Source organism: Anolis carolinensis, chromosome 3 (assembly GCF_035594765.1).
Source record: "Anolis carolinensis isolate JA03-04 chromosome 3, rAnoCar3.1.pri, whole genome shotgun sequence".
Lineage (NCBI taxonomy): Eukaryota > Metazoa > Chordata > Lepidosauria > Squamata > Dactyloidae > Anolis > Anolis carolinensis.
Window position 1 is genome coordinate 106,022,204 of NC_085843.1, and position 11,212 is coordinate 106,033,415.

The following is an 11,212-nucleotide window of genomic DNA, read 5'->3' on the forward strand; positions in this document are numbered from 1 at the left end:
AGTTGGAAGCCAATGCAGATGCTGCAGCACTGGTGTTATGTGGCATTTCATGGGTGTTCTTGTGAGTAGGCTGGCTGCCGCATTCTGGACAATACGGAGCTTTCAGGTCGTGGACATCGGAAGGCCAACATACAGGGCGTTGCAATAGTCCAGCCTAGACGTGACCGTGGCATGGATGACTGTTGCCAGAGCCTCATCAGATAGATAGGGTTCCAGTTGCCTCGCTTGTCGTAGGTGGAAAAAGGACTGTTTGCTGGCAGCAGCGACTTGAGCTTCCATTGTCAGCTGCAAATCTAAAATGACACCCAAGCTCTTAACAGTAGGAGAAGGAGATAGGGCAGCACCATCGAAGGTGGGTAGCAAGTGGGTCAGACCAGTCGAGCGGCCATGCCAGAGAATCTCAGTCTTCGCCGGGTTCACCTTCAGTCTACTAGCACGTAGCCAGTTTGACAGAGCCTCCAGACATAAGGTGAAATTGTCTGGTATTGATGTTGCTCCAGGCTCCAAGCGCAGAAGGAGTTGGGTGTCGTCCTCATATAGCAGTCTAGGCCGAAACTCCGAGCCAAACTAGCAAGGAGTCTAACGTAGATGTTGAAGAGAAGAGGGGAGAGAATTGCACCTTGGGGTACCCCACATAGGAGGGGAGATCTGTCAGAGACTTGATCCATATACTCCACGCATTGGCTCCGGTTTCGCAGAAATGAGTTGAACCAATTGAGGGCCTGACCGTGAACTCCAGACATGGCGAGACAGTGAATCATTAGATCATAGTCAACGGTGTCAAACGCTGCACTAAGGTCGAGAAGTACCAGTAGTGCTGATCCACCGCTATCAGACTGGCGACGAAGTTCATCTGTAATGGCAACCAGGACTGTCTCCGTCCCATGGCCAGGGCAGAAGCCTGACTGGAAAGGGTCCAGACCGGCTGTATCATCCAGAAATTGTTGCAATTGTCCCAGTACAGCCCACTCTATCATCTTACCCAAGAATGGGAGGTTGGAGACAGGACGATAGTTGGCAAGGGTCATGGGATCCAAGCTAGGCTTCTTTAGCAAGGGACGAACCCTTGCCTCTTTTAGGTTGTCCGGGAAGACCCCCTGTTCAAGAGAGCCATTGATTATATTACTCAACGGATCAAGTAGACCTTCCAGGCAGCTCTTCACCAGCCAGGAGGGACACAGATCAAGGGAACAGGTGGTTGATTTTGCAACAGCCAGGATTCTAGCGACATCTTCCTTGTCAATCGGTCAAAGATAGGCCCACTAAGCGGCCACAAAGTCTCAAGCTCACTTAAGGTATCAACTGTAGGGGACAGTTCCTGCCGAAGCACGGTGATTTTATCAGTGAAAAACTTCTGGAATGCCTCTGCTGTAAGAGCCGTGGTTGCTGGGTTTTGGACTAAGGGAGCCGGACTGGTCAAAGCACGAACGATTTTGAATTAGTGTACCAGGGGGGCGATTCCGGTGAGGGCGAAGGAGGCGTCTGGGGGCAATCTCATCCAAGGCAGCCAACAAACTGACATTCCAGGTGTTGACTAGCTCATTGAGAGTGACGCACACAGTTCTCAGGCCCTTAAGGGCATTCAATAACCTAGCAGGTTCCATGAGTCTCCTAGACCGAACAAAGATTGGTGTGGCTATAATGTGCTATAATAGCACCATGTTCCTTGCACAAAGACAAAGTTTTGACAGTGTAATAAAGTTTTGCCATGTTTCTATGACAGAACCAATTAAGAGATGACGTTTATCACCCAGGAACAGAAATCATAGTACACCATCAAATCACTCCTGACAGATGGCCATCAGCCTCTGAATTAGGAAATCTGTTCCTGGCTTAAAACTGTTTCATTGGGTTTTTTGGGGCTGAGCATGTGTGACTTGCCCAAGATCACCCAGTGGGTTTCCATGGCTGAGTGGGGAATGAAGCCACAATCATAGTCCAACTATCAAACTACTACACTACACCATGCTGTCCCAAAAAGGGGCTGCTGTTTCTTCCTGTGAGACTTAAAACCTCAGTCTTTGTTTTTTATTAATGTTCCCATGAGAAAATGTATTCAGGATGTGGGTGAACTACAATTCACAAAAGTCTTGGGTCAACCCTCTCAAAACTTCCCCAGGATTCACAGCTGGCCATGTTGGGTCTATGTGCCAAGCTTGGTCCAGATCAATCACTTTTCTTCTTATCCGAGATTATATGGCAGTGGGGACTCATATAATCCAGTTTAAATCAGATAATCTAGGATCAGATCCTTGGAATTAGGGCAGTGTAGATTTGCCTAAGTCCCCTTCCACACTGTTGTTATATGCCAACATCTGATCCCAGAATATCTGCTTTGAAATGGATTATATGAGTCCACACTGCCAGATAATCTGGATTAAGAAAATAATGTAGGATCACATCCTGGGAAATAGGGCAGTGTAGATTCGCCTGAGTCCCCTTCTATACTGCTGTTATATCCCAAGATCTGATCCCAGATTATCTGCTCTGAACTGGATTATATGAGTCTACACTGCCAGATAATCTGGGATAAGAAAATAATCTAGGAGTGGGTTTCTACCCACGCTCAGGAGTGGATGGGGCTTACACGTCACATACATACAAATATGGAGCAAATTTTAAAAGGAATACTACTAAAACATAGATTTAAAATGCAACCTTTTCCCTTCCCAGAATGATACTATTATATACAGTAGAGTCTCACTTATCCAACATTTGCTTATCCAATGTTCTGGATTATCCAACGCATTTTTGTAGTCAATGTTTTCAATACATCATGATATTTTGGTGCTAAATTCGTAAATACAGTAATTACTATGTAGCATTACTGCACATTGAACTACTTTTTATGTCAAATTTGTTTTATAACATGATGTTTTTGGTGCTTAATTTGTAAAATCATAACCTAATTTGATGTTTAATAGGCTTCTCCTTAATCTCTCCTTATTATCCAACATATTCACTTATCCGACGTTCTGCCGGCCCGTTTATGTTGGATAAATGAGACTCTACTGTATATATAAATGTGAGGCCCTTTCCGTCTCAAATCTAGAGAGAAAAGTGGGGTGCCAATAATAATAATAACAATAATAACAATAATAATAATAATAATAATAATAATAATAATAATAATAATAATACAATGCAGTGATGTTGACCGGCTATATCTGCCTAGAAGATCAGGGGGTAGAGGACTCTTACAAGTAAAACAAACAGTCAAAGAAGAAGAACATGCCCCGGCAGAATATGTAAAGCAAAGTGAAGAACCTGCTTCGATTGAAGTCAAAAATCAGAAACTCCTCAAAACACAACAGACAAAGAATCAGTACAAGAAAACCACACTACAAAGTAGAGCTGACAGCTGGCACAACAAAACCTTGCATGGAAAGTTCCTTGACAAAATTGAAGGAAAAGTTGATAAAGAGAAGACCTGGCTATGGCTCACGAATGGGACACTGAAGAAGAAGACAGAAGGCCTGATCCTTGCAGCCCAGGAGCAAGCCATCAGAACAAATGCAATTAAGGCCAAGATCGAAAAATCAGCTGATGACCCAAAATGCAGACTGTGCAAGGAAACCGACAAAACCATTGATCATATCCTCAGCTGCTGTAAGAAAATCGCACAGACAGACTACAAACAGAGGCAGAACTATGTGGCCCAAATGATTCATTGGAACTTATGCCTCAAATACCACCTCCCAGCAGTAAAAAACTGGTGGGATCACAAACCTGCAAAAGTATTGGAGAATGAGCACGCAAAGATACTGTGGGACTTCCAAATCTAGACTGACAAAGTTCTGGAACACAACACACCAGACATCACAGTTGTGGAAAAGAAAAAGGTTTGGATCATTGATGTCGCCATCTCAGGTGACAGTCGCATTGACGAAAAACAACAGGAAAAACTCAGTTGCTATCAGGACCTTAAGATTGAACTTCAAAGACTCTGGCAGAAACCAGTGCAGGTGGTCCTGGTGGTGATGGGCACACTGGGTGCCATGCCAAAAGATCTCAGCCCGCATTTGGAAACAATAGACATTGACAAAATTATGATCTGTCAACTGCAAAAGGCCACCCTACTGGGATCTGCACGCATCATCCGAAAATACATCACACAGTCCTAGACACTTGGAAAGTGTTTGACTTGTGATTTTGTGATACGAAATCCAGCATGTCTATCTTGTTTGCTGTGTCATAACAACAACAACAACAACAACAACAATAATAATAATAATAATAATAATAATAATAATAATAATAATAGGGTAATTTAAAATAATAGGGGGGAATTGTGGATAATCCTTAGCAGGGTGATGTTAGTTTGGTTTCCTTGCCCATTGGGTGGACAATTCTAGTTTGGGGATTTGCCAGCACATTGGGATTGGGGTTGTTGTATGTTTTTCGGGCTGTATGGCCATGTTCCAGAAGTATTCTCTTCTGACGTTTCGCCCACATCTATGGCAGGCATCCTCAGAGGCTGTGAGATATGGAGAAAAACTAAGCAAAGAGGTTAATATATATCTGTGGAAAGTCCAGGGCGAGAGAGGTCAGTGTGAATGTTGCCGTTTATCACCTAAATTAGCATTGAAAGCTTATCTGTTGTCTTCTTGCGTCTGTGCCATCCTTTGTTTAGAGTCGTTAACTGCCCTTGATTGATTCATGTCTGGAAATCCTCTGTTTTCAGAGTGTTGCTTTTTATATACTGTTCTGATTTTTTAGTTTTTTTAATACTGGAAGTCAGATTTTGTTCATTTTCATGGTTTCTTCCTTTCTGTTGAAGTTGTCCACATGCTTGTGAATTTCAATGGCTTCTCTATGTAGTCTGACATGATAGTTGTTGGAGTGGTCAAGCATTTCTGTGTTCTCAAATAATATACTGTGTCCAGGTTGGTTCATCAAGTGCTCTGCTATGGCTGATTTCTCTGGTTGAGTGAGTCTGCATGCCTTTCATGTTCTTTGATTCGTGTTTGGGCAGTGCGTTTGGTGGTCCCTGTGTAGACTTGTCCACAGCTGCATGGTATACAGTAGACTCCTGCAGAGGAGAGAGGATCCCTCTTTCTTTCACTGACCGTAGCATTTGTTGGATGTTCTTTGTGGGTATGTAGATGGTTTGTAGGTTGTGCTTCTTCATCAGTTTGCCTATGCGGTCAGTGGTTTCCTTGATGTATGGTAAGAACACCTTTCCTCTGGGTGGATCTTTGTCTTGACTCTCATGGCTTCTTCTTGGCCTTGCAGCTCTTCTGATGTCTGTGGGGGAGTATCCATTGGCCTGTACAGCCCAGTTCACACTGACCTCTCTCGCCATGGACTTTCCACATATATATATTAACCTCTTTGCTTAGTTTTTCTCCATATCTCACAGTCTCTGAGGATGCCTGCCATAGATGTGGGTGAAACGTCAGCAGATAATACTTCTGGAACATGGCCATACAGCTCAAAAAACATACAACAACCCTGTGATCCCGGCCATGAAAGCCTTCAACACCATATTGGGATTGATTCCCCCCTCCTTTCCCCCCTTTCCTGACTTAAAGTTTCTGGCAAAGGCAGGAGGGGTTTTGCAAGGGAGCAATTATCCAGGCTCCCTCCACTTCTGCAAGCCCTGGTTTAAATGCAGGAAGATGAAAATCCAGGCTCCCTCCACTTCCAAAGCTGGTTTAAGAGACCCATAGAAAGCAACGGGTAGGGGGATTTCTCTCCTGAATAGCGAAGGTTGGTTGAATTAAAACACTTTCCCATATATCTGAAGGTTATCCAAAGGTATTTAGAAGCAAGGGTACCAACGCTTTGAATTGGAAGGTTAATTCCGAAGCGCCAAACCACTTTGGAATCCCATTCGGATCTATTTTGAATAACGAATTTATTACGATTAATGACTTTTACGATTTTTTCACTCATCCCTAATTACTACCTATACCACTGGTGAGTGTTGTTGAACTTCAACTCCCATCATCTCTCATTATTGACTATACTCACTAGGATTAATGGGAAAGATAGTTCACAACATCAGAAGCATCACAATTTGTCAGCATATTGATTAGAAGAACTCAAGCAATGTTCAACTACATTTTTGTTTTGTTTAGTTTAGTTTTAGCTTTCACTGTAAACAGCCATAATATTTAATTATTCTAGCCACTATTTTTTATATTGTATCATTAGTTGTAAGATATCTGGGTCCAGATGTCCAATTAAATTTAATGTAAAGTGGTCATTAAATTCCTTGCTTTCTCAGACCACAATCCTATCTGCATTCCTTCTTGGAAGAAGGTTTTAATGTATCAAATTGGACTCTTAGTATCCAAAGCAGGCCACATTCAATCCCCTAGTTAGAAAGCAGATAGGGAGACAATTACAAGTCCTAATCTCTAGTAGACGCAAAAATTACTGCTTGGAAAATAATGGCTTTTTACTGGACTGATGCCTAAATGTCATTGTCAATATTTGTTTAAAATTACACAGCTAAATTAACTTGCTAAATGAATTGGTGTAATTTACCTGCCTTATAAAACATGCTTCATAAATCATATGCTTTTAATGCAGATATACTCCATGCAAAACACTACATTAACTATCATTAACTGATTTGCATTTCTCCAAAAACCACACATTATATAAATGTTTACAGTAGAGAATAGAAGCTATACTTGTAGTTTCATTTCTAGGATATTTTATAGGATAAAGTCAAATTGCTCATTATAATTGTTAATGAAGGATTCAATTGAAGTATTTTGAGCTTTGAAACCTGTTAGACCCCTATGTTCTATCTGCACAATTACAATAGTTTTTATACCACTTGAATTGATATGGCTCTATCCTAAGGCAACTTGAAATTTGTGCTATATTTAGAATTCTACAGTCCCTTCAATTATATCATTAGAACTGCCTGGAAGAAAAATCAAAGTACCTCATAAAACTACTAATTACAGGTTTCCAGGAAGCCAAGACAGTTAATGTGGCATCAAAGAATTTTAACTGTGTTGTGTAGTACAGAGCAAGGCTTTTTAAACTTTTTCAAGTCATGGCTCTGTTTATCTTGGGAAACATTTCCATGACCCCTGGTATATATGTATATAAAACATACCTTTTTATAATAAATCATAATAGGTTGATAATAAATCATAATATGCAATGTTCAGCTAAGCAGGCTGATATTCCTTTTTGTACACTGTAAACACTGCATGTTGTTGCTAACAGATTTGTATAAATGAGTAATGTTCAGAAAACTTTGCCAAATTTTTCATAATCTCAACTTTGAGCTAAGGGGACCTCTTTTGGGATTGGGACTCATAGTTTAAGAAGCAGTGGTATAGAGCAGAGGTTTACAAACTTTTTCAGTCAAAGAGCCCTTTTTGAAACAAGAGTTTCTTGTGGAACCCTCAAAAATGTTTTTACACACACACACACACAGTTGATGAAATTGTTTTGATGTAGTTTGAAATTGTACTTATAGTTTAAAGCAAGCTGCCGGTTTGTGTGCCTGTAATCAAGCATGCAATTCAGTAGTGCAAGGGTTAAATGCATAAAGTAGAGATGTATGCCTAGAGCGTAGCAGTTGGAACTTCTGATACATAACGGGATCTTCATCATGATTTTAAATAACATTGGAATGTGGGTAGTTGCTTCTCATGCGGGCTTTGGAAGAAGTTGGATGCACAAATGCTAAGGTCCAGCAAATTGTGTAAATATTGTGTAAATAACTGCAATAAAGTTCAAGCCAATGTTTCAGCTGACAACTGAGAAGGCTAGATTTTGTTCCATGTTTCTGATCAGTTTTGCCAGAACATCAAAGGAGAGAATTGAGACCGAGAGGTGATTTAGTCTCAATTAACCATTTACTGACATATACAAATATGGGTATATCAGGCATGGGCATTTGGACATGGGCCGTATTGCATTTTAAAATTTGACAGATGGGCCAGGCCAGTGGCAAATGGATGGAGAGTGAACTAGCTGGAAAAAAAAAAACATGAACAAATTTCTATGCACAGAGCATATCTTACTTGTAGTGAAAAAAAGATAAAGAAAGAAAAAAAGAAAGAGTAATACAATATTTAAAATGAAGGATAACTTTTACCAACATAAACTCAACAGTATTTGTGGGCAGCAAGGGAGCTGGGAGAGAAAGGGCCTGTGCCCCGGGAGGACGCTCTTGTTGCTGCTGCCACTGCAGCTTTGGCAGCTCTGAACTTTAATTTCCCTGCATTTCTCAGGAGGAGGAGGAAAGAGGAGAAGGCGGGAAGCTGCATGTGGCATGGTGCCATAAAGCCCCTTACTATCACTTATGGAGTCCCAAGGGCTCCACGGAGGACAGTTTGAGAACCCCCTGGTATAGAACATTGTTCCAATCAGTCCATTTCAGGATTCAAAAAGACTGAATTTCTTAAGTAAGAATAATGAACAATTGTCAAACTATCTGCATTGCTCCTTTTCATGGCATCAATTTACAACAAAAGGGTTGAGCTTTCCTCCTTTTTATCCCTCAGACTCAAATTATGGGGATGTTGACATGAACAACAGTGATTCTCTAGTGTCAGTAATCAAATCTGCTAAAAGAAGAGGGCTGCCACACTATGTCATGAAATATTACAAAATTACTAGCAACCCAGGATGAGCCCTACCATTAGGCAAAGTGGAGTTGTCATCTCAGGCAGCAAATGTATATGTGGAGCGAGCATAGTCCACCCAACTATTGTTGAAAGACAGAACTGTGTGCTTCAATCAGACTAGTCTCTTGGTGCTAAGCTAGCCTTCAACCCTGTAGTGTGATAGAAGATGCTATCTCGTCTTCAGTGTATAAGTATAATTTTACTACTACTTCAAATGAAATAGGAATGAGACAAGATTCATACATTCTTTTCTACACACCCCTTAAAAAACCCTAAGCCAATGCAAGAACAAAACCAAAACCTCTTGACCTGTTGATGTATTGTTGTTATTATAAAGCTACTGAAGCCAATGTTATAAACGCTTGAAACTCATACATTTACATTAAGATGTATGAGTTCACTGGCTTCTTCTCTTGCATACAACCTTATAAAATGTTCTGCTAGCTAAAACAGCAAGACTGGACTTCAAACCATAAATCATTGAAAACATAGTTCAATGTGTCTTATTAATTGAGCAATGCCATATTATTTTCAAAACACCTCCTCCAATCAGATCATTTGCAGTGGGTCATATTGACAAAGCTCAGTAAATATAATTCGCTTATTTAATTTGCAGGAATGATCTCTGCAGGATACTTCTTCCTCTTCTCCTTTTAAATTCAATTTTTATGGCTACATTCAGCTTTTGCTAAACTAAATTAGAAATATTATTCCCCTCCCCCATTTTTATCAACCCACTTATGAAGCAAGTTTGATTAAAAGTTCATGAATCTTGCCCAAAGGTATCACTTTAATGTGAGCTCCTCAAAAAAAATATAGCATCGCTAAATCTTCCTGACATTTTGTATCATAACCTGCAGTATATGGCAAGACCTTCAAATGAGATGCAATGGTATATTTTTGAACTCTGTATAGATTTTACAGGAGGGTAGGGTAATGTTGATTAACTGTGAAGCACTGCTGACAGTTCCTTGTAAAGCAGCAAGAGAGTGAAGAGGAAACTTGCTGAAGAGTTGGTATTAAGGAAGAATATTTTTTTTAAAGACAATCTAAAGTTATTTGGCTGACCTCGTCCCCTTGTATGAACCTGCCTGGGCCCTGAGATCTTCAGTAGAGGCCCTCCTCTAAGTCCCACCTCCAACTTAAGCTCAGTTGGTGGGTTTTCGCAGTGACTATCCCTTGACTCCAGGGGCTTCAGTCCCTCCCCCCCCCAAAAAAAAAAAATTCTCAGGGTGGTCCGCGAGAAGGCCTTACATTTATTATTTAAACTGTTATGTTTATTCATATCATGATCTGATCACCATGCTCAATATATCCCATATGCATTGGGATAATGATACAAAAGGTTTGCTAGGGTAGATCCTCTCTCACTCAGACTCAGCCCGCCCCAACCAAAATCTCACCCCCCCCCCCCCAATCAAAATCCTGGCTATGGGCCTGCTTGACTCTGGAACTCCCTTCTTCCCAGGGAAGACAGAACGGCCCCCTCCCTGCTGTCCTTCTGGCATCTGGCTAAAGCCTTTTTATTTAAATAGGCATTTAAAGATTAAGGTATTTAATATCTAGTTGGGGGTGTGTGCTATGGTTTTTACCTTTAAATATGTTTGATGGATTTTAACTGAATTTTAAAATTTAATTTTGTATTAATTCTGTTTTAATGTTTGTGTATTTTAAATTGGATACTGATGTTTTTATGTCAAGCCACTTTGAGTCCCCTTTGAGGAGATAAAGCGGGGTATTAATAATAATAATAATAATAATAATAATAATAATAATAATAATAATAATAATAAGGACCATGTCATCTAAGATTCTTCCAATGATAACTATCATCCTTTACCACACTCCTCCCACATGGGATGCATGCAGAGGATTAAACAGCCATTTGCATCCTTATTATTTTAAGAAATGCTTGTACATCCGAGTCTAAAATGAACCTCTCTGGACACTTTGCACACACCTTTGAAGTTCGTGCCTTAGTCTGACCTTAAGATTTTTATTGGTTTTGCAAGGCATAAATAAATGAAGTCGTGTTTGTTGACTCTATGAGTTCAATGTGTACAGCTCACAGCAACAGGCAAGTAAACAATACTGATTACCTTTTGCTGTTTGCTATCCACCTCTAATTCTTTTGGCTACTATTTCCCACAGGCCAAAGATATCAACGCCAACATTGGTGAAAGGTGGTAGGACAATGACACGATCCTTTGGTAGATCAGCCATGATCTGGTGGAGATGCTTTCCTCTAAGTCTCTTACAAATGACACAATTGTTGATGACTTTGATAAATAATAATAATTATTAATAATAATAATAATTAGGAGGGTGTCTTAATCATATTGAGAACAGATTGGGGTGGTAGAGATGAACATTTAACAAGAATTTAATAATAAAAAGTTTCAAATCCTGACTCCTCCCAGGGCTAATTACTGAAAAGTCTTTATAGGAAAGGGCAGAACTCTTGCTGAATCTAAGTTTTGCTTACTTTGTTCTATCTTGTGCTTCTTTCTTGTTCTTTGATCATCTGTCCCTTGCAAAGAGCTCCAATATCAACATGCTGAATGGTCCTTCTCCAGCATCCTTCAACCCTCCTTGCACAAAATGAC